This window comes from Ailuropoda melanoleuca, chromosome 4, assembly GCF_002007445.2.
Source record: "Ailuropoda melanoleuca isolate Jingjing chromosome 4, ASM200744v2, whole genome shotgun sequence".
Lineage (NCBI taxonomy): Eukaryota > Metazoa > Chordata > Mammalia > Carnivora > Ursidae > Ailuropoda > Ailuropoda melanoleuca.
The window spans coordinates 86372502-86398970 of record NC_048221.1 but is presented as its reverse complement, the minus strand read 5'-3'; the positions used below and the strand labels follow the sequence as shown (position 1 = coordinate 86398970).

General features: G+C 38.5%; 1 protein-coding gene across 1 annotated transcript in view; it reads right to left on the bottom strand.

The window, feature by feature from the left end:
* Positions 1-229: 229 nt before the first annotated feature.
* Positions 230-26469, bottom strand: part of LOC105238736 — a 254903-nt gene continuing 228663 nt past the window's right edge. Inside the window, exons 12-13 of the mRNA XM_034659203.1 lie at positions 1315-2157; positions 230-395 (exon numbers count right to left, since the gene is read on the bottom strand). The gene's annotated coding sequence lies outside the window, so the exon portion shown is untranslated. The remainder of the gene's footprint in view (positions 396-1314; positions 2158-26469) is intronic.

Sequence of the window (26469 nt, the reverse complement as noted above, 5' to 3'; positions counted from 1 at the left end):
CTTTTCTTTGCCTGGCTACTCTTTTCTTCAAGATGAGGTTCTTGGATTTACTTTCCAGGCTACAGAAGGCTCATTTGTGGGAGCAGGATCCAGCCATCTTTAAAATGAGGCTGGATTTACTCTCTGTCCACCACACTCCCACAGCATTATCTACACAGTATTAACTACATTATATTACATCTCTTTATGGGTCTCCCTTGTGAGAGTAAAAGCTTAACTGGGTGGATACCTGTCACATGGTAGATCCTCATTTGTAGGACATGCGGAAGTAACGAGATTCAGTGGTGATCTAGACACTCAGGTCATCCTTGGACACAGAACTCCAGGATGATAAGCTGTGAAGTAGACTTGAGGGTTCAACCTGAGAAATCAGTCACTCCAGTGGGTATCCAGGTCTGGCAAGAGTAGGGGATGGAGGTCATACCAAGCTTAACAAATGAATCAAGGATTATTAACCTAGACAAGATTGGCTCAAGAACTGAAAGGACATTGCACTGAATGGGGACCATGAAGAGATACCACTTTGAGAATCCTGATAAGGTAGAAGCAAAGGAAAGACAGTAGAATCTGATATAACTTAACAAAATCATTGAAACTCTTAATCAATTGGGCTTAGGCAGCAACCACATAGTTTGGCTTTCTTGAATGACTACAATAATAAATGCAGTAGATTCTCACTATTTGTGGTGCAAAGTCCCTGGGAACACCGATGAGCAAATATGAAACCATCATTCCTAGAGGTTTAGGTACCTGTGAGCCTGTGGTCACATTTTCATCAACTGATTAATGCGTAACTTTGTTTTATGTATGTTCCTGTTTAAAGATGCTTTATTTCCTTATTTAATGTATATTATGCATTTATTAACATTGAACTCATGGCCAACGACACTGTAATTTATGTCTTAATAAAAGTTTATCTAACACACATAGTTCTCTAAAAGGTACTTCCTGTGTGTAGGAAGCATGGAAAGCACCTCAGCACTGCACTTGGGAATTATTTTAAACAACAAAATCACCAATAAAAAAAACAAAAATGTGGGAAATGTGGCACAAAATAGATTACAAAAAGGATGTTTGTTCATAGTGTGGGAACTAAAACAAAAATAGTGTTACTTTGTTCAACTTCAGCTGGGAATGTGTATATCAGGTGACTCAAATTTTTCACCACTCTGCCCATGTCCATGAATGACCATGAAAGCATCATGAGTATTGACTTGAGGGTTACACATAAATTTTAGGAAGTAGGCTACTTCACAAATATAGAACCCACGAATAAGGAGAATCCACTGTAGTTACAATTTATTGAATACCTACCACCCGTCATTGAATGAGGTACTTTCCATATACACAAGTTCATCAGCTTTTCACTCTTCAAATAAGATGACTCAGCATTAACAATGGCACACATGTCTTTAGATCCATAGGCTCTCACCACTGGAGAAGTAAAACTTTATAATAAGATTAATGTCATACAATTTTTACACTGAGCTTACAGATATATTAATGTGGCTAGACATTTGGAATAGGCTAGGCTTCTGCTTCTCTTGGAAATTTCTAACTCAATAGTCTGAGCTCTTAGAGAAAACGTGGAATGCTGTGCACACTTGGCAGCAGAGCTATTGACTGATTGTGCTTAGAGACCTACGAGGTTGTGTACTAAGGTCTGAAGAGAATCTTTCTTATAGGAAAACAGGACCAGCAGTTAAGAGCACACTCATCTTCCCAAGCAACATTAGGTGAAGCCAAAAATAGTCAAGTAAACAAATTAGAGACAGATATGTCTTTCTGCACATTGACCGACCGAATAGCAACCTGAGAAGTTAGCAAGCTTCAGAACATACCGACTATTTGAAGCTTCATGGTTGGAAAATGATGGTCTTGGGCACTTTGGGCACCCACAATCTTCCTACCTGCTGCTGGCTTTCCATTTAAGTCAGTCCAGACTCTGTTCCAAACTACAGTGTGCTCACTCTTCCTTCTCATATTTACTCTTATCACAGTGTCATTCTCTTCCCAACCAAATCACCCTTGACTGAAAAAGTACCATTTAGTCCCACATCTTCCATTCATCTCTTTTGGACCTCCTCGCCCCTCTAGATCTTCCTCGTGTGGGGGAGGATGTGGACCACCAAAAATCTAGCCCACTTGTCACTCCATCTGTAGAAGAGAAATATTAATAACAATGATCTCAGAATTTAAGCAGGAGAACATGTGAATGTGCACAGCACAGGGCCTGGCACTAAGTGGCCACTCCACAATGTGGTGATTCTGAATCTGAATTATGGTTTTGACCTTGGTTCATATAAATTAACCTTTGGTTACCCCTTCTGAGGCAACTTTGATGAAGAAAAGGATAATATCACAAGAGACAAGGCAACAGCAAGAAAGAACATGCTTTGGGGGAGTGACTTCCATCCAGATTCTGAGTTTAATGGATGAGTGCAAGAATTTTGGGAACTGATATCATGTTGCTTAATATTTCCCTTTTGCCTAAAATCTCCCTAACAACATTTTTACCTGATATAATAAGTTTTTATGAAAGAAACACACTATAGAGGGAAAAAGTAAGAAGAATATAATATTAGAAGTTCTGAAAATGAATACATTCAGCTTCAGAAAAAACTCACCCCACCCACATATCCACTTACCTTTTGTTTACTTATTGGTCCAATATTTAATTAAGTGATATGCACCAGGAATTTTTCTACATGATGAGGTACAGTGGTAAAAATGAAAGGGAAGTTCTCTGTATTCATGGAACTTCCTTTTTTTTTTTTTCTATCAGGAAATAGATCTGAGAAAACTAATGACCAACCAGTACCAATCCAGTCACTGGATCACGCACTGGCTTTTGGAAGTGGTCACGCGACAGTACCTCGTCACTGATGTAAGGTCCAGTCCCTGATTCTAAGCCCTCAAGGAGGGCACAGGAAGGTGTCACAGTGTACAGAGTGTGAGTGTAGAAGCAGAAAGGCAAAAGGAGCTCTCTGAGTCAGCAACTTCTGGGTCTGGGGCAGTGAGTTACCAACCTGAGGACTAGAAATCAGGCTGGTTACTCTTTGTGAGTACAACTCCCATAAACAGAAATCTTTCTAGAAGTTATTTCTGACTGTGAAGGACAATGACATATATTTAGTCCAAAGAGATCTGAAATATAGGCCACTAGCAATTTCAAACAGTTGTCAAAGTGTGGAGATAAATCCTGAGAAGAGAGAGAGGTGGGGGTGAAAGCTTGGCTCTATTTGAGGAGTTCCTTAGTTTGTTTCTCACCAGGATTCAAAAGAAAAGAGCTGGATGTTGTGAAATTTGAGCTTTCAAAAGTGCTATAGAAAACTTTTAACACTGTTAAACACTTGGAACACCCAGCCAACAAAAATAAGACATTTGCTCTTATTCTGAAATCCCAAATTAAACTGAGGTCAGAGTAACAGTTGTGTTTCATTCTAGCATGCCTTAGTGAGGAATTGAAGGAGACTCCCCAGAGACTGATAAGCTCCCTGTAACATGCTGAATTGTTAGATCAGACATTATATATACTGTTGACCCTTGAACAACAATGGGTTTGACCTGCACAGGTCCACAGGTCCATTTACAGTACTGTAAATGTATTTTCTTTTCCTTACAATTTTAATAACATTTTCTTTTCTCTAGGTGCTTTAGTATAAGAATACAGTATATAGGGGTGCCTGGGTGGTTCAGTCATTAAGTGTCTGCCTGTGGCTCAGGTCATGATCCCAGTGTTCTGGGATCAATCCCTGCATTGGACTCCCCACTCAGCGGGAAGCCTGCTTCTCCCTCTCCCACTCCCCCTGTTTGTGTTCCCTCTCTCGCTGCCTCTCTCTCTGTCAAATAAACATATAAAATCTTAAAAAAAAAAAAAAAAAGAATGCAGTATATAATATATATAACATCCAAAATATGTATTAATCAATCGTTTATGTTATTAGTAAGGCTTCTGGTCAACAGTCGGCTACTAGTAGTCAAGTTCTTGGAGAGTCGAAAGTTATACATGGATTTTTGACCGCATGAAGGGTTGGCACCCCAACCCTGGTATTCCCCAAGGGTCAACTGTATATAGTGTGGTTTCTTTCTAAAAGTCACAATTTAAGGAATGTAGCACCTAACATAAACCATCAGAACTTGTCACAACACTTTCCATAATGTAATAGACGGAGAGTCTCACATGACAATCTCCAGTGTCCTGGCCTAAAATTTGTGAAATGGAGCTCCAGAGGAACTCTTCAGAGCTCCAGTAAGTGTTTACTGAAAACAGTGGCGCCTGGGTGGCTCATTCAGTTAAGTGTCTGCCTTCAGCTCAGGTCATGATCCCAGGATCCTGGGATCCAGCCCCACATGGGGCTCCCTGCTCCACGGGGAGCCTGCTTCTCCCTCTCCCTCTGCTTGCCACTCCCCCTGATTGTGCTCTGTGTGTGTGTGTGTGTGTGTGTGTGTCAAATAAGCAAATAAAAATCTTTAAAAATAAAAGAAAGTGTTTACTGAAAACAATATGTAAAAACCCAACTACATTTTCCAGGGCCTCACTTTTGAGAGTTCTTTGCCCCGGCAGCATTACACAGCAAGGAGGAAGGGAGCAGGAAGTGTGTGAGCACCAGCTTACTGAACACAATGGGAATAAGACCAAAAAGAAAATGATCAAGAAACCATAAGCAGAAGGTTCTTCCTTGTCACAGCATTTTAGGATTAAAAATAAAAAGCTTTACTAAAATTAGCCACAATGTAAAACCCTATAGCAGAAAGTTTTAAATAAGGCAAAGGGCCTCAATGCTTCAGACAACTTTATCAACTTCATGCTATAAACCATAGCAAGCAAATTAATTATTCCCAGATGCTGGGGATGAAGAATGCTTGCTGAATTGTTTTGCTTCTCAAAATCTTCAGTATAAACACACATTCACAGGATTGCATTCCCTTTTTTGGCTCCCAACATGCAAGTAATTATACAGTGTGCAGGATAATGTTGGATGAGCTCTCCTTTGAATACCAAGCAAGTTCTGGGTTCTGTCAGCCTTTTGGATACTATGTCCACAAACATTTTTCTCTGACAGTCTTTAGTAAAAACTTGTAAACAAATTGTTTCAAGTTCATTAAAAAAAAAAAAAAAGCAGCTCAACAGCAGCACAAACCTTACTTCCAAATTATTCTAAACCCCTTAAGAGCAGAAGGGGGCAAGATTCATCTCAAATACAGTACAGCTCTTGTCTTGACTCTATTCACATTATTCTGGCCATGATCAGAGAATCTATGTTTTAATCCTAAACATATTCTTAATTCAGAGTTGATTCGCAATGTGTTTTTTTCCTCTTTGTTTACATCTTGGCAAAAGGCAAAGAATATAAAAATATAAAGACTGCCAATATGATTTCTGACCCCTCTCATAGGGATTGCAGAAAAACTGTTCTTGATTCATTTTTCTGGTTCACCTCCAAATTTTCACAGGACAAATGAAATGTGCCTGGTGTTGGGTGAGTCAGGGAGAGTTTTTGGGTTTATCTGGGCCTTCATACTCCTTGAAGCAATTAAACTCAGTGGATTTGTTCTGGGTCTTTATATAAAGAGGCAAAGGTGTGCCTGTGTGTGTGTGAGTGCACACACGTGCAAAATGTGTGTGTGTGGGGGGGAGATAAAGAAGACACAGGGAAAACCTCAGGAACTGTTAAAGAAAAAAAACACATTTTCTACAGAAGGAAAGAGAAATTCTGTAGTCCTGCCAAATGCAACACAAATGAGAGGGAAAGTTCAAGGAAAGTTGATATTTAAAAATAAATAAAAGTAAATTCAATGGGAAAACAATATGCAGGTCAGGTCGAAGCCCAGAGAAAAATGCTCATTCAGAACTGGGCTGTCCTCCTGCTTTTTCTGAAGTGAGCAGCTGCTGATTATTGAAACCAACCCACACAGTTGGGTCCCTGCCGTCATGGCAACACTCGGCTGTCTGTGCTGGAGTGGCCGAGGCACAATGGGGCTGTTCCAAGGCACAGAAGCACTTCTGGCTACAGATTAAGGAGGTTTTTTGTTTTTTATGTGGGTTGGGAGATTTGGATTCCTGGGTTTGTGGTTGGCTATTGGAAACTTTTCCAACCTGCAATAAACCCTGACCAAAGGAGCAGATTTTCATGCAAATAGCAGCATGTTAGGAAAGCATCGAGGTGTTCAACAGGCAAATAACTTATTTTTAGTCTTATTTTAAATTCTCACAAATCTCTAATAAGCTCTGGGCATTTATACCTGGTCCCTTGTATTGCAACCTTAGGATGTTTTGGAAATAATGCTCAGCTTGCTTTTTATACTTGTAGCTTATAATAAGGCATGGCCCTAAAAGGGAAAACTATCATAGTCTTGCAAGTTGAAAAAGTTAACTAATAATTAACTGAAGACTTTGAAATTAAAGATACAAACTATAGGGGTGCCTGGGTGGTTCACTCCATTGAGCAACCACCTCTTGATTTTGGCTCAGGTTTATCTCAGCATGGTGAGTTCAAACCCTGCCTGGAGCACAATTTTAAAAACCAACCAACCAACCAACCATAGATTATAAATTGCTATATGCAGAGCCTCAATCATTGGCACATTCAAGTACTGAACTCACCGTCTTGGTTTCATTACTACTACAAGCTAACAAACTTATCTACCAGCTAGTTATAAAGAAAATTGCAACATAATAACCTCATGATGTAACATAGTTAAGTAATAGCATAGACTTTAGAGTCAAACTGCCTGAGTTCCTATCCTGCCATTTATTTGCTATTTAACCTCAGGCAAATTACTTAAACTCTCTGTGACTCTATTTCCTCATCTGCAAAATGCAGGTATGAGGAGTACTTACCCGGCAAAGACTGTTAAAGTTATTAAGTGCATTAATATTTCTAAAGTGCTTGGAACTGTATTTAGTTAACATATAAGTCCTTAGAAGATAAATAAATAAATAGATAAGCTTTAAAAAATTTAAAAGGACCTCTTTTAAGACCCTGGGAAATACTGCCTGTGGAATTTAGGACAGCACAGTGTATTTGTGTGCTTATGTCCCCAATCAGGAAATGTTAGACTTCTTATTTATAACCACGGCTTTTAACTCACTTGGATCCCTGCTTAAGACTATTTGACACTGATAAAGCAGCTTGTTTATGAATTTAGCCAATTTGTGTGTGTGCGTGCGTGTGTGCAGAGGGGAGTGTCTTGAAAAATATATACTGGATCCTCTGATTCATTTGGATGTCTACAAATGCTTATGTTTTGTTAAAAGCACAAAGCACAGTGCTTGCGAAACTGAGCAAGCATGAGATGCAGCCCCCAAACTGGGAAATCTATCATTGTACCCACTTATTCTAGCAGCAGCCAAGTACCTATTTTTGCCCAGCCTCATGGAGATAAAAAACCCAGTGCTTTCTCACTTCCATAAGAGGATGAGGTGCATCATTTCATTTTTAAAAAATTTTATTCTTGAGAAATAAAAATTATATATATTTAAGGTATACCATGTGACATTATGTACACAGATATAGTGAAATGATACCACAAACTAACATACCCATCATCTTCCATTAGCTACCTTTTTCAGTGTGTGTGGCAGGAACACTTCAGACCTACTCTCTTAGCAAATTTCAAGTATACAATACATTATTGTTGATGATAGTCACCATGCTATATATTAGGTCTCCAGAACTTACTCATTTCATAAGGGAAGTTTATATTTATACCTTTGATCAATATCTCCCTTGTCCCCATTCTACTCTCTATTACTATGAGTTGAACTTTTCTTTCTTTCTTTTCTTCTTCTTCTTCTTCTTCTCCTTCTCCTTCTCCTTCTTCTTCTTGATTCCACATATATGGAAGACCATGCAATATTCATCTTTCTGTGTCTGGTTTATTTCATTTAACATCATGTCCTCCAGCTTCATCTATGTTATCTTGAATTACACGATTTCTTTCTTTTTAAAGGCTGAATATTATTCCATCATATATATACCACATTTTCTGTATTCATTCATCTGTCAAGAGACACTGAGGTGTTTTCCATTACCTTGGCTATTGTGAATAATGCTGCGATGATCATGGGAGTGCAGATATCTTTTTGATAACTTGTCTTCACTTCCTTTGGCTGCCTACCCAGAAGCAGGATTGCTGGATCATATGGTAGTTCTCTTTTTCATTTTTGAGCAATCTCCATACTGCTTTCCACAGTGACCAAACCAATTTATATTCCCACCAACAGTGCACAAGGATCCCCTTTTCTTCACCTCCTTGCTAACACTTATCTCTTGTCTTTCTGATACTAGCCATACAACAGTGTGAGATGATATCTCACTGTGGTTTTGATTTGCGCTTCCCTGATGATCAGTGGTGTTGAGCATCTTTTCTTATGCCATTGGCTATCTGTACATTTTCTTTGGAAAAATATCTATTCTGGTCCTTCCCCCATTTTTTAATTGAGTTGTTTTTTGGTGGTTGTTTTACTACTGAGTTGTGTGAGATGCTTATACATTTTGGATATTAATGAGGTGCATCATTCCTACCAGAGCTTGTTAAGGGTTTTCCACTTCATCCCAGAACTCTTACCCTGGGATCGAAGAGCCTATTCATGGGTTCAGATGCACAACTTTGATGGTGTCCATCTATCTTAGTTCATGTAATTCCTTATAAATTGTGGAATTGCACTATCTCCTACAGTGGGACAAAACCTAAAACTGGTCCTATGTACAATCCTGTTCTTCTGTTTACACTTTCTTAATTAAGTGAGACAGATATATCTGTTAGGTATCTATAGTTGCGGAGTGTTTTTTACAGATCTTGTTGGGATATTTGGATGTTTTTCACACAAATATATTATTTTCCAACCAGGAGATTTATAACTTTTTGGAATCCAGTATATCTGAGGCTAAGGTCTTAGCATATTAGCCAATGTTCTCAAATTAGGTCACATGCCTTCAATTCTAAGTACAGGAACCAGAAGTCATTCTGGGACCTCAAAGAAAGAAATTAATGTCTATTTCAGTTTGTAAAATGGAAGAATCTTTTTTCATAAAGTTTTTTCTCCTTTTACAACTGTTCAAAGTGGGACTACATATCTGGAGATGTGGGTACACTCAAGTGTAGGGGTGAATACTGAAAGGACAAGGACTGAAATACACAAAATTCATTTAAAAAATTAAGGTCACCCTGCAGTTCAACACAGATCCTGTTTTTTAGGAAAACAAATGTACTATCAGATCAAGTATAACTCTATGGAAAAGTTTTTGGAGGCCAGAAGCAAAATTAGAGAAAGGCAGCATTCCATAGTTGAAGGAAACAGAAGCTGCCACCCGGAAGAAATTCAGACTAAGTTGAGGCTATGACACTTTGAAAGGACACTGAATTGAGCAAACTGACTATTGTTTGAGGAAGCTGAAATGGAACCCTTAAAAAACCAGTCTCCTTTTTCTATATCCTACTCCAAGAACTGAAGTGGTCTTAAATAAGAATGTTGGCTCTGGCAACAGTTAGCTGTACTCCAAAGAAAAGGGAAAGTGTTAGGTCCGGGGAAAGCTGCCCTGGAATAACAGTCAGGAGACCTGAGCCCCAGTTTCACTCTGGTCATTTGTCAACGTAGGACAGGTTACATTCCCTCCTGGAGATATTAATAACCATGGTGCTGGTGGTGGTAGTAGAAGTAGCAGGAGCAGCGGGAGCAGCGGGAGCAGAGGCAGTGGGAGGAGTAGCAGCAGCAGCAGGAGCAGCAGCAGTGGGAGGAGTAGCAGCAGCAGCAGGAGCAGGAGCAGCAGCAGTGGGAGGAGCAGCAGCAGCAGGAGCAGCAGCAGTGGGAGGAGTAGCAGCAGCAGCAGCAGCAGCAGCAGAAGCACCATGAGCAACGGCAGTGGTAGGAGTAGCAACAGCGGCAGCAGGAGCAGCAGGAGCAGAGGCAGTGGTAGGAATAGCAGCAGCGTGGTAGGAGTAGCAGCAGCAGGTGCAGCAGGAGCAGCAGCAGTGGGAGGAGTAGCAGCCATGGCAGCAGTGTAGTATTAGCAGTAGGAGTAACAGCAGTATTAGCAGCAACAGCAGTATTAGCAGCAGAGCAGCGGCGGCAGCAGCATAGCAATAGTAGTGCTAGTATCAGGAGTGTACCAGGAGTAGTAGCAGCAGTTTCCATTTATCGAAAGTCTCCTGTCAGGCACTTGAGTAGGAACTATACAAATATTATTTCTTTAAGCTCCATGGTAAGCTTCTAGTGTAGATATTATCCCCATTGAACTATCAAGAAATTGGAGGATCAAAGAGGTTTAGTAATTTGCTTAGGCCACTTCGCAAGTCAGTGAAAAATCTGGATTTTGAATCTGGAATGATCTGATTCCAAGGTCTTGTCCTTCTCTTGGGGAACAATGTGGTATGGGGCAGCGTTTCTTAAACTTTAACGTGCTCATGAGCACATAAGATCTTGGGACCTTCAAACTGGAGATTCCGAAGCAATGGGTGTGCTGGGATGCCTGAGGTCCTACATTTCTAACAAACTCCCAGGTGACACTGCTGGTTCGAGGAAGCGCATTCTGATAGTGCAAAGAAAGTATGCTCTCCAGCAGAATGCGCGGCCTTAGTTTACTCCTCTGCAGCACAGAGGAGTTTGATAAAATGAGTTTCAAGGTTCATTCCAGCTCTGAAATCCCAATATTCAGGGTATACTATAGTATTAAGAAACCAGATCACACAGGAACGACTCTTAGCCGCATGAATTTTTAAACTGGTTTCAGATGAGATTCTGGCTGTGATTTATGTATCTTTCTGCAGCATCTTTGACAGGTAGGATCAGACACCCTCACTCAAATTACATTGTTGTTAAGCTTTAGAGTGAGTTAAATCTTACTAAAAGAGTTCAAAGCACTTCTTTTCATAAGCATCTTTAAAGATTATGAATGTAAAAATAGTTTCTTATGAGAAGCTTAGATGGCAGGATTTTTCTTTTTAATAACAGAAATGAGAAGTCTCCAAAACCATAATGGTAGCACAATCCATAAAAATATGTTAATGCCTCATCTTAAAGTCTTACAGAAATTGAGGTTTTCTGAGTTAACAAAATAGACTTCATCACAGATGGTCCGAATGATAAAAGGAACCAGCACACTAGTGCAGCAAGACTAAAAACACTGCTCTTAGCTGAGCGTGCTGAAAGTCTTTCAGGAAATCTTTCTACATATAACTCTGCTCAGTGTTGAAGGAAAAATGGTTTTGATTGGCAAGGGCACTTTGAATGCTTTAAGCAAAGCTCGAGGCCATAAGATGTGCAAGTTTTATGAAGAAGCTATTTCTACTTAAAATGGATGCCCTTATTAAGATCCATTTTCTTATCATCTTGTACCTAACACAGGATAATGGCACCAAGGAAAGTGATTTTTTGCTCTCTCCTAAAAGCTACAGTCCAGATCACCAAGAGAGATGCCACGAACTCCTTTCCCTGAACTCACACAAGGACAACTGCAGGAGTAGGGCATAGTCCTTAGTCTGTGATTCTCTGATAAAAAAGAATTTCCCAGTGGTGAAGACTGCTAGAAACTGAAATCAGAACCCCTTACTGAGGGCTTTAGTAATCATATAGAAAGACACATCCATCTGGAGGGGCCTAAGTATATCTGTGTCTAAAGAAAGATACCTTTGAATTCAGGGAAGATTTCATTTTTTTATGGTCCTCAAGGGTGGTCCATATGTATTTAGCCAATTTTTAATTACCCATGGCAGTGACAGTCAGACTTTTTAAAGAGGCAGAACCACTCTTTTCTAAATAATTTCTTATGAAAAGTCCCAAAATGTAAAATGGATAAATACAGAGCTACTCCATTCAATGTTTGGAAAGAAGGGTTGCCCTTAGACCCTGCTTTGGCCACCATAGGTTGTGTTCCAGCTCCCTACTGCCATTTAACAAACCACTTCAGAACTTAGTGGCTCAAAACAAAATTTTATCAGCTCTCATAGTTTTGTGGGTTGACAAGGCTCAGCTGGAAATTTCTCGCTTGAGGACTCTCATGCAGTTTCAGTCACGAAGTCCTCTGAAAGCTCTGCTGGGGTGGGCATCCAAGATGACTCCTCCACTCTATGTCCAGAGCTTCAGTGACCCTTGACTTCTTTTTGTCTCCATGTAGCCTCTCACCCTCAGGGCCTTTCTGTGTGGTTTGGATTCCCCTAGGGTGGTTTCTGGGTAGTCACATTTCTTACATAGCAGCTGGCTTCTAAGAGGCAGGATTTGAAGCTGCCAGGCCAATTAATGGCAAAGCCCAGAGCTGATACAACAAGACTTCCACTGTATTCTATTGTCAAAGCAATCATGGGGCCTTCCCGGATTCAATGGGGTTAGAGAAATAGTGACCTCCTGATGGGAAAGTAGCAACGTCACACTGTAGAACATGTGGGATAGGACATATTGTTGCAGCCATTTTGGAAAATGCTGTCTGCCATAGTTAGTAAGCACTATGGTAATAAGGATCTGAGATGAGATGGAGAATGAAAATGTAATAATCTTAGCGTCTTTTTTTTTTTTAGTAGAGTTGATACACAATGTTACATTAGTTTCAGGTGTACAACATAGTGATTCAACAACTTTTATACCTTATGCTGTGCTCCCCACAAGTGTAGCTACCATCTGTCACCATACCACACTATTACAGTACCATTGCCTATAGTCCCTGAGCTGTGCCTTTTATTCAATCTTAAGTCTTCTTAAAAATCCCTTCTTCTTAGAGATTTTAATTGTGATCTTGTGCAAAGTTGAAAATAGTAAGTTTGGTTTTATTTTTTGATCTTCTTTACTGGCAGAGGTATTAATGTTACATCCTATTGGAAAGTGCTACGAGTTGCTACTTATTTGGGGAGAGAGGTGTGGGTAAGAGGAGGTAAGGATACAAATGGTGTTAAACCATAGCCAAATCCTCCCCCTAACTATTTTCCATATCACAGAACGTGATGAGAACAGACACAACGTGGCCCCAGAACACTCAGGTTAGAGAGACAGACAGAAAACTGCAGCAACCTGTAAATTCCAGCTAATCAGTAAAGCAGGCAGCCAGCATTTTGCAGAGCATCTGGAAAGAAAGCAAACCTTCTATAGAAAACAACTGGTAAAAACTGCACTTTGAGGACTACATAAGCAAAGCCTGACACTAGAAATAAGGGCCCTGAAAAGAGAAGAGAAGTGGAATCCCAGCCTGGGAAGCTGAGACAAGAGGATTTCTGGAGCCTAGAAGAAACAGAACAGTTCTTGGGCCACTCTAATTAGGAGTTTCCCCTACTTTGTTAGTCAGTAAGAAAGGGAAATAGCAGAATCCATAATAAATGATTCATTAAATGCAAAATATTCTTTATTATCTATGATAAAACATTTAAATATTAAAATTCTCATTTCAGAAAGAAGACTCGGTTATTTGCAACAAATCCATTGGTTGCCTTCCTAAATTCCAAAATTAAAGTGCCCTTCCAGGTTTTAGTTATTTAGTAACTGAACTGAAGGCACACTAGTTGGATATCATGGCCAAAATTCTTGTGCCCAAAATGGAAAAAAATCTTTCACAATTATTCCTTCCCAAGGTTTATCTATGGATGTGGCACGTGTTGCATTAACCTGTCCACAAAGATGGTGGAAAAAGAGTCCAGCATGGTCTGATGCTCAGTTTAGGGTCTATGAATTAGAGCTCCAGCTGGAACAACAAATTTGAACCTATCTGAAGGCCACGTATGATTTAGAAAAGCAGGTGCGACACATTTTATTACCTAGGGAAATTACCTCCTAGAAATTTCTCAATTTATTGTTGGCAGTCTTCTATTGTCAGGGCAGGATTTTTCAGAGCATTGTTCTCAAAGAAAGGAAGTCTAGTCAGTCTTGGTGAAATTACACTTTGAGTTTGGTCTGATTTTAAGTTGGTTTTTTTTTTAAGATTTTATTTATTTGAGAGGGTAGAGCATGAGCGTGCTCGAGAGAGAGAGAGAGAGAGAGAGAGAGAGAGAGAGAGAGTGCGCGAGCGCAAGAGTGGGGGGGTGTGCAGAGGGAGAGGGAAAAGCAGACTCCCTGCTGAGGGGAGAGCAGGACACAGGACTTGATCCCAGGACACCAGGATCATGACCTGAGCCAAAGGCAGATGCTTAACTGACTGAGCCACCCAAGCGCCCCCAATCTTAAGCTTTTAAAAACAACTCCAGTAGTCATGAAAAACTATGTGTGTGTGTGTGTGTGTGTGTGTGTGTGTGTGTGTGTGGAGGGGGAAGTTGGTGGTGAGCTACTGGTGAGAAAGGTATCAGTGGTCCCCAAGAGAAGAAGGAAGAAAACTGCTGAGCTTTAAAAAACAATCCCCAGGAGTATTTTTGGTTTTTTGTTTGTTTTTAAGTTTCTGGTATGTAGGAGTTTTACACATAAAACTCATTTTTGGGGGCACCTCGGTGGCGCAGTTGGTTAAGCGTTGGGCTCGTGGTTTCAGCTCAGGCTGTGATCTCATGGTTGTGAGATCGAGCTTTGCGTCAGGCTCTGTGCTCAGCAGAGTCGGCTTGAGATTCTCTCTCTCCCTCTCCATCTGCCCTGCCCCTTCCACTCGTGCATACTCTCTCTCTTTCAAATAAATAAATAAATCTTTTTAAAGAAACCTTAATTTTTAATTTGATACCAGTCTATAATGAATTTATTGCAACATGAGTCTTCATGGTCAGTCTTCTGCCTCCTCTCCGGTTTTTCTCACATTGCTCTATCTTACCAAATCCTAGCATATCCTGAAGGTATGTGGAATGACCAAATATTGTATACTGTTTTACAACTTTATGTCTCTGTGCCTTGAGTGTCCTGTCTTGCCCTTTCTTTTCTTTTCTTTCTTTCTTTTTGATAGCCAGGCAAACATTTATTATTCATCTTTTAAACTCAAATATCACTACCTCTATGAAGTCTTGCCTCACGTTAAAACTTTACTCTCTGCCAGGGATAATTGACCATTCTTTTTACTTAAGTGTCTGTTTCCTTCTACTAGGAAGTAAGCACCTTGGGGGCAGCTCCATGGATCCTTTTAGAGACCTAGAATGTCAGTGTTTCATTCAGTTTTTCAGGCGTTATCAGTTCCTTCCAATGAATTCCACTTTTGTGCTCAAAGTTAGCCAAAGGAACTTTCTATTACATATAATCACAGAACCCTAATGGTGGCAGAAATACACTGAAACTGAACCAATTGTCTGAGTGGAAGGGACTCAGGAAGCTTAGAGCACAGAGAAAGGAAGCCCAGAGTCAGAAACTGGCAGTGCTTGTCTAGCACTCTTCAGAGGAGGGTGGGCCTCCTCTGGGCACTCCCTGAGGCTGGGTACTAGAAAGATATTCTCTATTGTGGGTCAAGGATAATTCTTCAGACCTCATGATGACCTGGAGAATATTGCCCAAATCATCCTTCACTTTTCTCTCTGATTCCATGCTTACTAGCCAACGTTATAATCACAAATTCAATTCTCAGGGTATTATGAGATCAGGAAGGAAGTAACTTTGGTAATTGGAACCGAATATTCCCCGATGTAAGTGAATAACATCTGTAAGTGAATAACATTATGTGGCCGTCTTGACAGTTTGGACAGCCCAAATCAGTTGTCTCAGTCTGATGAACTACAGAGCCCAGCAGAACTGAGTTTCTTAACCTGTAAGACCAAGACTAGCCTGAGGTGACCTCACCTAGGTGATGCCACCCTTTGAGGCTTACCTGGGATTCCACTGTTCCTCCAGATTATATTTCTCCTTCCTACCAACCTCATTTCACTACAATCATCAGTAGTAACCAGTGGTGGGTAAATCTCCAAGGTCCACATTCTTTGCTCTATGTAGGTTTACATAGTAAAATCTAATTAATTCTAATCATCAGCTATAAGCAGAAAGGTAAGTGAGCAAGGTTTAGTTACACCTTTGAATGATAAAAGGATTTGTTAAGAAAACTGATGATGTAAAGCAGTTCTCTGTTTTTTCTGTGACATATAAGAATGGTGTTGGCATGAGCAACACAGCCCCACGTGCGGTTCCTGGCTTCATCTCTGCAGCCCCACCCTTGCTTTTCTCTCAAGAAAGTATTTTGAGATGCAAATGTATGACCATGATATTATTGTGATAACCTTACATCACCTCTGGCTTATTTTTAAAAGTCAGTCATTTGCAAACTTTTATACTTCTATGATCGGTATTAGGCTGCTTACAACACATCAGTGTGTCCTGTTGAGACCTGCTGATGTAAATATTATAGGGAGAAAGTTTAAGCTAATTATTAACTAAGGTGTTTATAAAAAAGTTTTAGTGTTTGTAGAATTAACATGCCAATTTCACTCTTTGTTGTCAGTTCCAGCAGGAGGTTCAGAGCATGATTTGGTAGTAGTGAGAACTTCAACTGAAGTAACCATGTACGCTGGAAACCAAAAAAATCACCTCTATTATCTCGAAGTTATTTGTCTTGTGCTCATCTCACAAATTCAGGCAGACCTTCCCATTAGATTAATTAAAAAGATTTTACTGAATATGAGAAGTGTTGAGAAAGCATAAGTCATGTGACACTGATGCTCTTTTCATTCTGAGATTCTTGATTTGGACCCTTCACACCCACAATGCTTAATCCCTGGCTGCAGGTTCCTCAGGCCACTTGGGGATTTTATCTAGTACTTGACCAGCAGTTTTCAGCTCTAGAATGCGAGACCTATCTGTAGAACTTGCAAGGGCAAGTGATACTTAATGAACGGTCATAATGAAACATTTTTCACGTCAGTGTCACACAACCCACTGAATGAGGCCCTACATTTTAGAGTCACAAGCTGTGCTGTTTATACCTTGCACTGCTGGTCTGGGTGCTGCAAAGTCTTTTTAAAACGCAGCCCTGAGCCGACATCCTGCACGCGTGGAATTGCCTAGGAACAGAGCAATGAATTAAAGATGGCACAGCTCCCTTTGCTTAACATTTCCTATTTTTCAGGGGTTTGTTTTGCAACTTTAATATTATTAATCTACACAACCTTTTACTTTTCATTCAGAATTTATATCAGAATCAAGCTAATAAATTAAAGATGAGTTAGTTCATTGTTGGGTGGTTTAACATAGACCTAGTATGTTAATCCTGATGTGCTTGTTACTAGGGTTTTAACATTTTTATTATTATTATTTTTCTGCCTTGTAGCTGTGGTTAGGCAGCAGCAATAAGTCAGAACAAAGGAATGAAGGTATTGGGGCTTTAGGGAAAAATGTATTAGAAAAAATTGGTTTGGCACTAAGGGCTGTATTGCATTAAGATGTATTTTAGAGATATAGAGGTAAGAGAATGTAGACAAATAAATTGTATAAATAATCTGAGAAATAGCAAGTCTGTACAGACCCCGAGTAACCCTGTAAGCTACCATCAACAGGACTTCCTAATTCCTGTTCAAACAGACCAAACAGTTACACTCTACTTGAATAAATAGCCAGGAGAAATGGGCACATAGCTAATGCTAAAGAAAGTGGGAGGAACAGATAAAGCTCTTTAGAATAGCCCAAAGGATTGGAATAATGGAAGTCAGTGTAGGAGTCTGACAGAGCATCTTCTGTGAACAGGGCTTTATTGCCACTCCAGGCACTGATATTGCAAACACATGCTAAGACAACCAGAAACTGGGAGCCTCACAGTGAAACTCATGCCTGAGAATGCAGTTCTCTGCAGTGGGGCATTCACGTTGGCAGCCTGAATGCAGAGGAAACAGGAAGGAGCATTTACATAAGGCCGAGTATATGAATAAAAGATACAGTGTGGAAGGTGGAGTTGATAGGAACTAGATAGGACCATTCCAGGGCCCCCGAGGAAGTGCAAGGAAGCCAGGAAGTACAGAAAGAATAGAAGGAACAAAAGGGACTTTTCCTAGTAGCCTAAATGGTACCTGAACTAAGAGACCCAAATGTTCTGGAACAGATTTTACTCTCGACTAAAGCGTAAAAGCTCTGTAGATACGGAGACAGAGCTTGTTTAAAGCCCTGAATTTGCTTTTTTTTTTTTTTTCTCTTTTAGCCCTGAATTTGCTTTTGTGGCTCACATATATCTGTTTTGTCTCTAGTTCTTTAACTGAAGTTGGTCCAGGCATACACCACTGCGCAGGGAGCAGACCTGGTCCCCATTCTTAACTTTGATGTTCACCTAGATCCCTTTCCTGTTTGTTCCCTGGCCCAGCATCCCATCCCCTGGACCTGCTACAGGCCCTGCTTCACACTGAGCTCCTCTACTGCACCTTACTGGCCTTTCTTTATCTTATCCTATTTTATTCAGCCTCCCTCAGCTTCCCCAGTAAGGTTTATTTGATGGGATGTGACTGCTAAACCACTGGCAGTTATCTCCAAGAGAATAGTAATCATAATAATAACAACCATGCTATCCTATACAGCCTGGCTGAGTTTCGTACACTGTCATTAAAAAAATGGGTATATTTCCCTGGCTTCATGGATTTGTAGTAGCTGAGTCCCAATGCAGGTAGAGGTTACCAGTTTTTCAATTCCCTTCCTTCCCCTCTTTTTCGAATAAGAATAATACATGGACCCTGATGTCAGGAGACTTACAAACTAATCTAAATGATTAAATATAAATGTTGAAAGTTCAACAACAGGAAAGAAGTAAATAATTGTTGTGGGAAAAAACAGGAGGGGACTAGTCACAAAGCAGCACATGGTCACTTGGCAAACGAAAGGGTACTAATTGGTACAAAAATTCAAAAGCAGGAGAGAAAGATTATCTTGAGCTGGCAAGGTCAGGGTGACCTGCCAGGCATATCTGTCAGGGAAAGTTGAAGGTTTAGACTTGAGCTCTTGTGGAAACTCCAGGGTTCTAGCAGAGGCAGGGGATTAGAAAGAGAGGGCATTTAATAGTTTGGGTACCAATGAGCATCTGACAAGAAAGGACATGGACAGATAAACCTCACCCTTCACAGTGAACTTTGACTGCCATCTTTTATATATATATTCCTGTGAAGACATAGGTATCCCTAAGATCTTGGTGCACCTAAAACTTGACAACGTGTTTCTTGGGAAAGCCTGTGAAATGTGAATTGACGAGAAAATTCCATCTGCAGGTCAGCATACACAGCCTAAGAAGTTTTTGCTCTTCCACCAGCCTAAAGCTAAAACCAGGCTATTTTCACTCTTTGGTTAGCTAAATTCATTTTAATACTGCACTGTCAGTATTTTATTTATTTGTCTGGATGCCACATTTCCTCTCCCAAATCTCTCTTGCATAAATGATTTACTATTTGTTCCTAAAGCTGAAGATTTCATGCCTTGTCTCTTTCTTCTGATAAGAGGATATTGCAGCAGCTTTCCTTTTATGTTGCTGATGGTTTTTATTTTGTTAATTCAAAGTTCAGCAGAGTAACTAGTTTAGTACGGCACAGAAAACCAAGAGGTTCAGCCCTCAAAATGACTAAGACAGTAAATCTTCACTGGCCCATTATCACATAGAACCCTGTTGAATTTGCTTTCCTAAAAAGTAAGTTAGTAAAGTGTGGTTCTTAAAATAGGTTTTACATTTTCTTAACATTTTCTTAACTCTCTAAACTAAGCGTATTTAACTACAGGACACTTAAGGTCCTTAAGATAAAATTATGAAAAAACAGTTTTACAATGGAAACCCATAAACCTTGAACATTAAAAAAAAAAAACAACTTGAAAAAAAAGCTAGCAATTCTTTCTGAGTACTCTCATTAGGTCTTCACATAGAAATGTAGAGTGCTCTACATTCAAGATAGGGATTACACGGTTTAAATCCCCCCCCCCCAATTTCTTTTAAGGCAGCACTTGGGATGTTAATTTATAATAAGAAAGTTATATATGCCATAGTTCTTTATGGTGGTGGTCACTAGACTAAACATCAACAAACAAAATTAATCACAAAATTAATTCACAAGGTCAGGGCTGAACTACTGTCTAAACTCTAATTTTATAAAGTGCAAGTCAAAAGAAAGTATTTCATACTAAAAAGGCTGCAAGCAAAGTAGAGACCTGACCTGCAGAAGCTACCCTGACTCCCAATTTTCCTCCCTTGGGATTTGGGGACTAAATCGGCTATAGAACCCCACTTGACCCTGGAAAGCAACACACACTCTATGTTCAGGAAAACTGATGAGAAATAAAAAAGAATCAACCAAGTGGTTGGGTACCTATGGAGTCAGTGCATTAAATGCAAGGACAGGAAGTGGTAAAAACCTGCTGGGATGTTTTTGTGATGCCATGTGAACAGATTTCTCCAGTTTTAATTGGTTACATTTCTCTTCAGGAACTTTGGTTATATTTAGGTATGGTGCTTTTTCACTCTCAGAAAATTATAGAATAATTCACAATCTAAAATAAAATGCCCGCAATTCATTATATCAAAAATGATAAGCAATGTACTAAGAAAAAAGGCATGTATTTGAAATCCTAATAAATAATAAAGTCTTTTCATTTACTAACATGTGAATAAGTTAAATTTAAAGCTAAATAAAATAAAATAAAGTGCACACTTGAGTACATCTCTCTAAAAAACTGTCAGATCAAATCAATGAAAACAAATGAGGATATGGAGGATTGATTAACACGGTTACAAACTAAACCTTATAGATATATAGGACTTTATACCATATAAACAGAAAATAAATATATTTTTTCCAAACGCCTATGGAAATATTACAAAAAGTGGTCACATATTAGGCCACAGGAACAGTTCCCATAACATTACTGAAGTTGGAACCGTAGATGTTACATTCTCTGACCATATTGGAACACACACACCACACACACCATAGCCCTGAGTCCAACCATTTGGACATTTTAAAATAGGCTTCTAAGTGAACCCTTGGATTAACAAGAAAGAAACATGATGAAATTATAGAACCTTTGGAAACAAACGACGACAGCTTCACACATCAAAAGCTATGAAAGTCAGAGATGTGATATGAGAGGCTGCCATTGAGAACTGTGGAGGTAGAGCAAGATGACCGTGAGTCAAGAAGTAAAAATTGAGCTACCCTATGATCCAGCAATTGCACTACTGGGTATTTACCCCAAAGATACAGACGTAGTGAAGAGAAGGGCCATATGCACCCTAGTGTTCACAGCAGCATTGTCCACCATAGCTAAATTGTGGAAGGAGTCGAGATGCCCTTCAACAGATGACTAGATTAAGAAGATGTGGTCCATATATACAATGGAATATTACTCAGCCATTAAAAAGAACAATTTCACATTTGCAGCAACATGGACAGGATTGGAGGAGATAATGCTAAGCGAAATAAGTCAAGCAGAGAAAGACAATTATCATATGGTTTCACTCATTTATGGAACATAAGAAGTAGGAAGATCAGCAGGAGAAGAAAGGGAAGAAGGAAGGGGGGGTAAACAGAAGGGGCAATGAACCATGAGTGACTATGGACTCTGGGAAACAAACTGAGGGCTTCAGAGGGGAGGGGGGTAGGGGATTGGGATAGGCCGGTGATGGGTATTAAGGAGGGCACGTATTGCATGGTGCACTGGGTGTTATATGCAAGTAATGAATCATGGAACTTTACATCAAAAACTAGGGATGTACTGTATGGTGACTAACATAACATAATAAAAACTTATTATAAAAAATAAAATGAAAAAATAAAAATAAAATAAAATAAAAGTAGCATGAAATATTAAAAAAAAAAAAAGAAGAAGAAGTACCGTGGCCTCTAGAAACAAGGAACAACTTTTAGCATACAGCCAAAAAACACATTCTCCCCTAGAGCTTCCAGAAAGGAATGCAGCCCTACACATATTTGATTTTAACTCAGCGAGACCAGTGTCAGACTTCTAACTTACAGAACTGCAAAATAGTACATTTGTGCTGTGTTAAACCAATGTGTTTGTGATGATTTTTACGGCAACAGTAGAAAACAAATACAGATTTGGTACCTGGAAGTGAGGGACTACTGTAACAAACCACCAACTGTGCGGAAGTGCTTTGGAATCGGGCAGTAGACAGAAGCTGGAAGAGTGTTGGGAAGCATAATAGAAAAAAGTCTAGATTGCATTGAATTGACTTTTAGTAGAAATATGTGCTTTAAGAAATTGTACCCCACAGTTATATGGAAAGCAGAATTTATAAATGATGAAATCGGACATTTAGCTGAGATTTCCAAGCAAGTGTTGAAGGTGCAAATGGGCTTCTTCTTGCTTACGGTAAAATGGGAGAGGGAAGAGATACACTGAGTAAAGGACTGTTAAGCAAATAGGATATAGGATTTGATGATTTGGGAAATTCTGCACCTATCCAGATTAGGAAAGACACTAAAATAAAGAGATTCACTGTCAGGGAGGTGTACTCTAGAGAAAAAACTGAGGATATGGTTAGACAAACTTTAGCTGATACCTCAGAAAAATCAAAAGGTCAGAGTATTCGGTCACACAAAAGGTTCTTTGAAGAGATTGGGATGTGACTCACAGATCCCCTCAAGCAAACCAAAGAGCTTCTAGGAAGGTTTGAAGACTTTGTCCTTCAGACATCTCAGCAAGATCCAAAAATAGAGATGGAATTATCTAGAAAAGATCTGTGGATGAGCCTGTTATCTAATAGAGTAAATCCCTGTGGCATACATGGGAGACCCACAAAGTTCTTGAGAATTTTATATCAGCAGAAATACTGTTAGCTTGGACCAAAAGAGACAGAGAGAGCATGAAAAGAAAGTAGGATGTGAGATTCTCACTATTCTCCAGGCAGGAAACAGGCTGATAAAATCACACAGCTGCAAACATGTATTTCTTTCATGAAAAAGAAAGAATGACTCATCCCGTTCACCATAGAGGATTATTCCAGACCTTGAGACTTAATGGAGTTTCCCCAGCTGGATTTCGAAATTGCTTGGAACCAGTGACTTATTCTTTTTTAACCTCCTTCCATTTTCTCCCTTTTTGAACTGGAATATGTTAAGTGTTATCCTAAGCTTGTCCTACCAGTGTATTTTAAGAACAGATAACTTGTTTTCTAGTTTCACAGGTCCACAGATGGAGGGAAATTGTGCCCTAGAATGGATTATACCAAGTCTCACTCATACCTGATTTAGATTATGAGAAATAGAAAACTAATACAAGATGTAAGGAAAATATAATAAAATACACAATTAAAAATTACCTTTTTACTTGGCAAGCATTCAACAGACTTTCTTGCATGCTTACTTATTCAAAGCATTGAACTTAAATATAAAGTTACTTATTTATAGGTAGTAGTTACTACTATGATTTTTAAAGATCAGTATAAATGCAAATCCAAAAATTACTATCTTTAATGGAGTTTCATTTTCTTTTCAGAATAAAAATGAGGATCTCAATAATCTTTTCCCATAAAAAGATTATGCTGTAATCTCACATTTTACTAAAGTTATTCTTTTCATCAATTAGCACAAAGTAATGTACATATAAATTTTAGTAATAGTATAGTCTCACAAGACCTTAGGAAGATAAAATGAATCTACCAATATTATCCCATTTCATGGAAGGGAAAATAGGTACTACTTTGTGGTAGTATTCCTTAAGCTTGCTTAAGGAAACATGCAAAGTAGTGACTGATTTGGAATAGAACATGTTACTGAGTTCGAGTTTTTGCCTCGTACATCAACCACGGCCATATTTTTTTCTCATGACCTTGTTAAAATTGTGACTGGTCCTCAATCTCAGGAAATGTGTGCTAATATCTTTTCCTCTAATAAGGTATTAAAACGATACAATTTTAAAGTTAAATGGTGAAAAATAAACAGCTTTCTCTCTAACATTAAGAACAAGGGAAAGATGCTCACTCTTACCACCTCTAGTCAACATAGTACTGGAAGTGCTAGTCAGAGCAATCGTGAAGAAAAAGAAATAAAAGGATCCAAAGAGGAAAGGAAGAAGTAACATTATCTCCATTTTCAGGTGACACAATCTTTATGTAGAAAACCCTAAAGATTCCACATAAAAACCTGCTGGAACTAAAAACTGAATTCAGCAAAGTTTCAGGATACAAAATCTATACACAAAAACCAGTTGCATTTCAACACATGAACAATAAATAGCCTGAAAAGGGAATTAAGAAAACAATCTCATTTATAATAGCATCAAAATGAATGAAATACTTTGAAATGAGCTTCACCAAGGAGGTGAAAGACTTGCACACTGAAAACTGCAAAATATTCCTGAAAGAAATCGAAGTAAAAGTAAAGGGAAAGACATTCCATGCTTGTGGTTTGGAAGACTTAATACTACTAAAATGTCCAAATTAACAAAGCAATATGCAGATTCAAAGTAATCTCTATCAAAGTCCCAATAATATTTTTTGCAGAAATAGAAAAATACATGCTAAGTTCATATGTAATCTCAAGGGACCCCAAATAGCCAAAACAATCTTAAGAAAGAAAAACAAAGCTGGAGGCCTCTAACTTTCTGATTTTAAAACATATTGCAAAGATGCAGTAATCAAAACAGTATGGTACTGGCAAAAAAAGAGAGGTAGACCAGTGGAAGAGAATAGAGAACCCAGAAATAAGCCCTCATGTATATGGTCAAATAATCTTTGATAAAGGTGCTATGGCTATGCAATGGAGAAAGAATAGTCTCTTCAAATTGTGCTGGGAAAAATGGACAGCCACAGGCAAAAGAATGAAGCCAGATGCATACCTTACATCATATATAAAAATTAACTCAAAATGGATTAAAAACATCAACATAAGACCTGAAACTGTAAAACCCCTGAAGGAAAATACAGAAGGAAAGCTTCATGACATTTGATTTGGCAACGATTTCAAGGACATGAATGAAAATCACAGGAAAAAAGCAAAAATAGGCAAATAGAACTACATGAAACTTAAAAACTTCTGTGCAGCAAAAGAAACAATCAATAGAGTGAAAATATAACCCTTGGAATGGGAGAAAATATCTGCAAACCATATATCTGATAAGAGGTTCATATCTAGAAGATATAGAGGACTTCTACAACTCAACAACAACAAACCAACACAATTCAGAAATGGACAGAGGACTTCAGTAGACATTTCTCTGAAGAATATACACAAATGGCCAACAAGCATATAAAAAGATACTTAATATCACTAATTATCAGGGAAATGCAAATCAAAACCACAGTGAGATATTACCTCACACCCATTACAATGGCCACTATCAAAAAACCTGAAATAAATTAAGCATTAGGCTTCACAGTTGGAGAAATTGGAACACTGGGCACTGTTGGTGAGAGTGTAAAATAATGCAGTTGTTATAGAAAACAGTGTGGAATTTCCTCAAAAAATTAAAAGTAGAATTACTACCTGACCCAGCAATCCCACTTCAGTATAGATGCAACAGAATTGAAAACAGGGACTCAAAGTGGTATTTATAGACCCATGTTCACTGCAGCATTATTCACAGTAGCCAAGAGGTACAAGTAACCTAAATGTCCATCGACAGATGAATGGATAAAGTAAAATATGGTATATACACACAAAGGAATATTATTCAGCCTTAAAAAAAAAAAAAAAAGGAAATCCTGCCATATGCTACAACATGGATGAACCTTCAGGATGTTATGCTAAGTGAAATAAGCCAGTCACTGAAAGATAAATTCTGCATGATTCCACTTACATGAGGTATCTAAAATAGTCAGACTCTTAGAAACAGAAAGCAGAATGGTGGTTGCCAGGGGCTGGGGGAAGTGGGCAAAGAGGAGTTGTTGTTCAATGCATATAGAGTTTTCATTTTTCAAAATGAAGACATTTTAGAGATCTGTTACATAACAATGTGTATATATTTAACACTACTATACACTTAAAAATGGTTAAGACAGTAAGTTTTATGTATGTATTTTTCATCACAATAAAAAATCTTTATACTTACTATTTTGAACTATATCCACATAAGGCATAATTACAAATCAATTGCTAATTTGAAAATTCCAGAGAGTTCCAATGTTAATTGAAATGGAATATTTAAACTAAATTGCTAGAGCACTACTTTAATAGTATTGTGTTCCTAATTACAAATTCACTATTATTGAAGTACTAATAAATACATTAAAAGATTGTTAAAAAATAGTATTTCCTTCTGAAGAATGATCATCCAAAGAATAATGGTTCATTTTATGATATACAGAGATGCTCTTTCAAGCTAATTAAATCCAATGCATTTTTATAGCAATTAACAACGTGGTTAATTATTATGCAGGACTTGCTATATAATATTAATTATGATTAACTCATTTTTATAAGAAGAGGAAATATGTTTGTTTAGGAAGTATAGTACCTTTGATGTTTTATTATAAGTTAGACTTTAATAAACTTTGGAATTGTATATGAAAAACAGAGTTTTCTAAATAAGTTTTAAAATTGAGTCAAAAATATCCTTTAGGGAATAATCTTTGTAGATTTGACATCTATATAAATAAAGTCTGTTCCACATTTAAAACATATATTTGAAGCATTGTCTTATACTTGGCATTGTGAGAAATATAAAAGTGAATCGATTCAATCCCT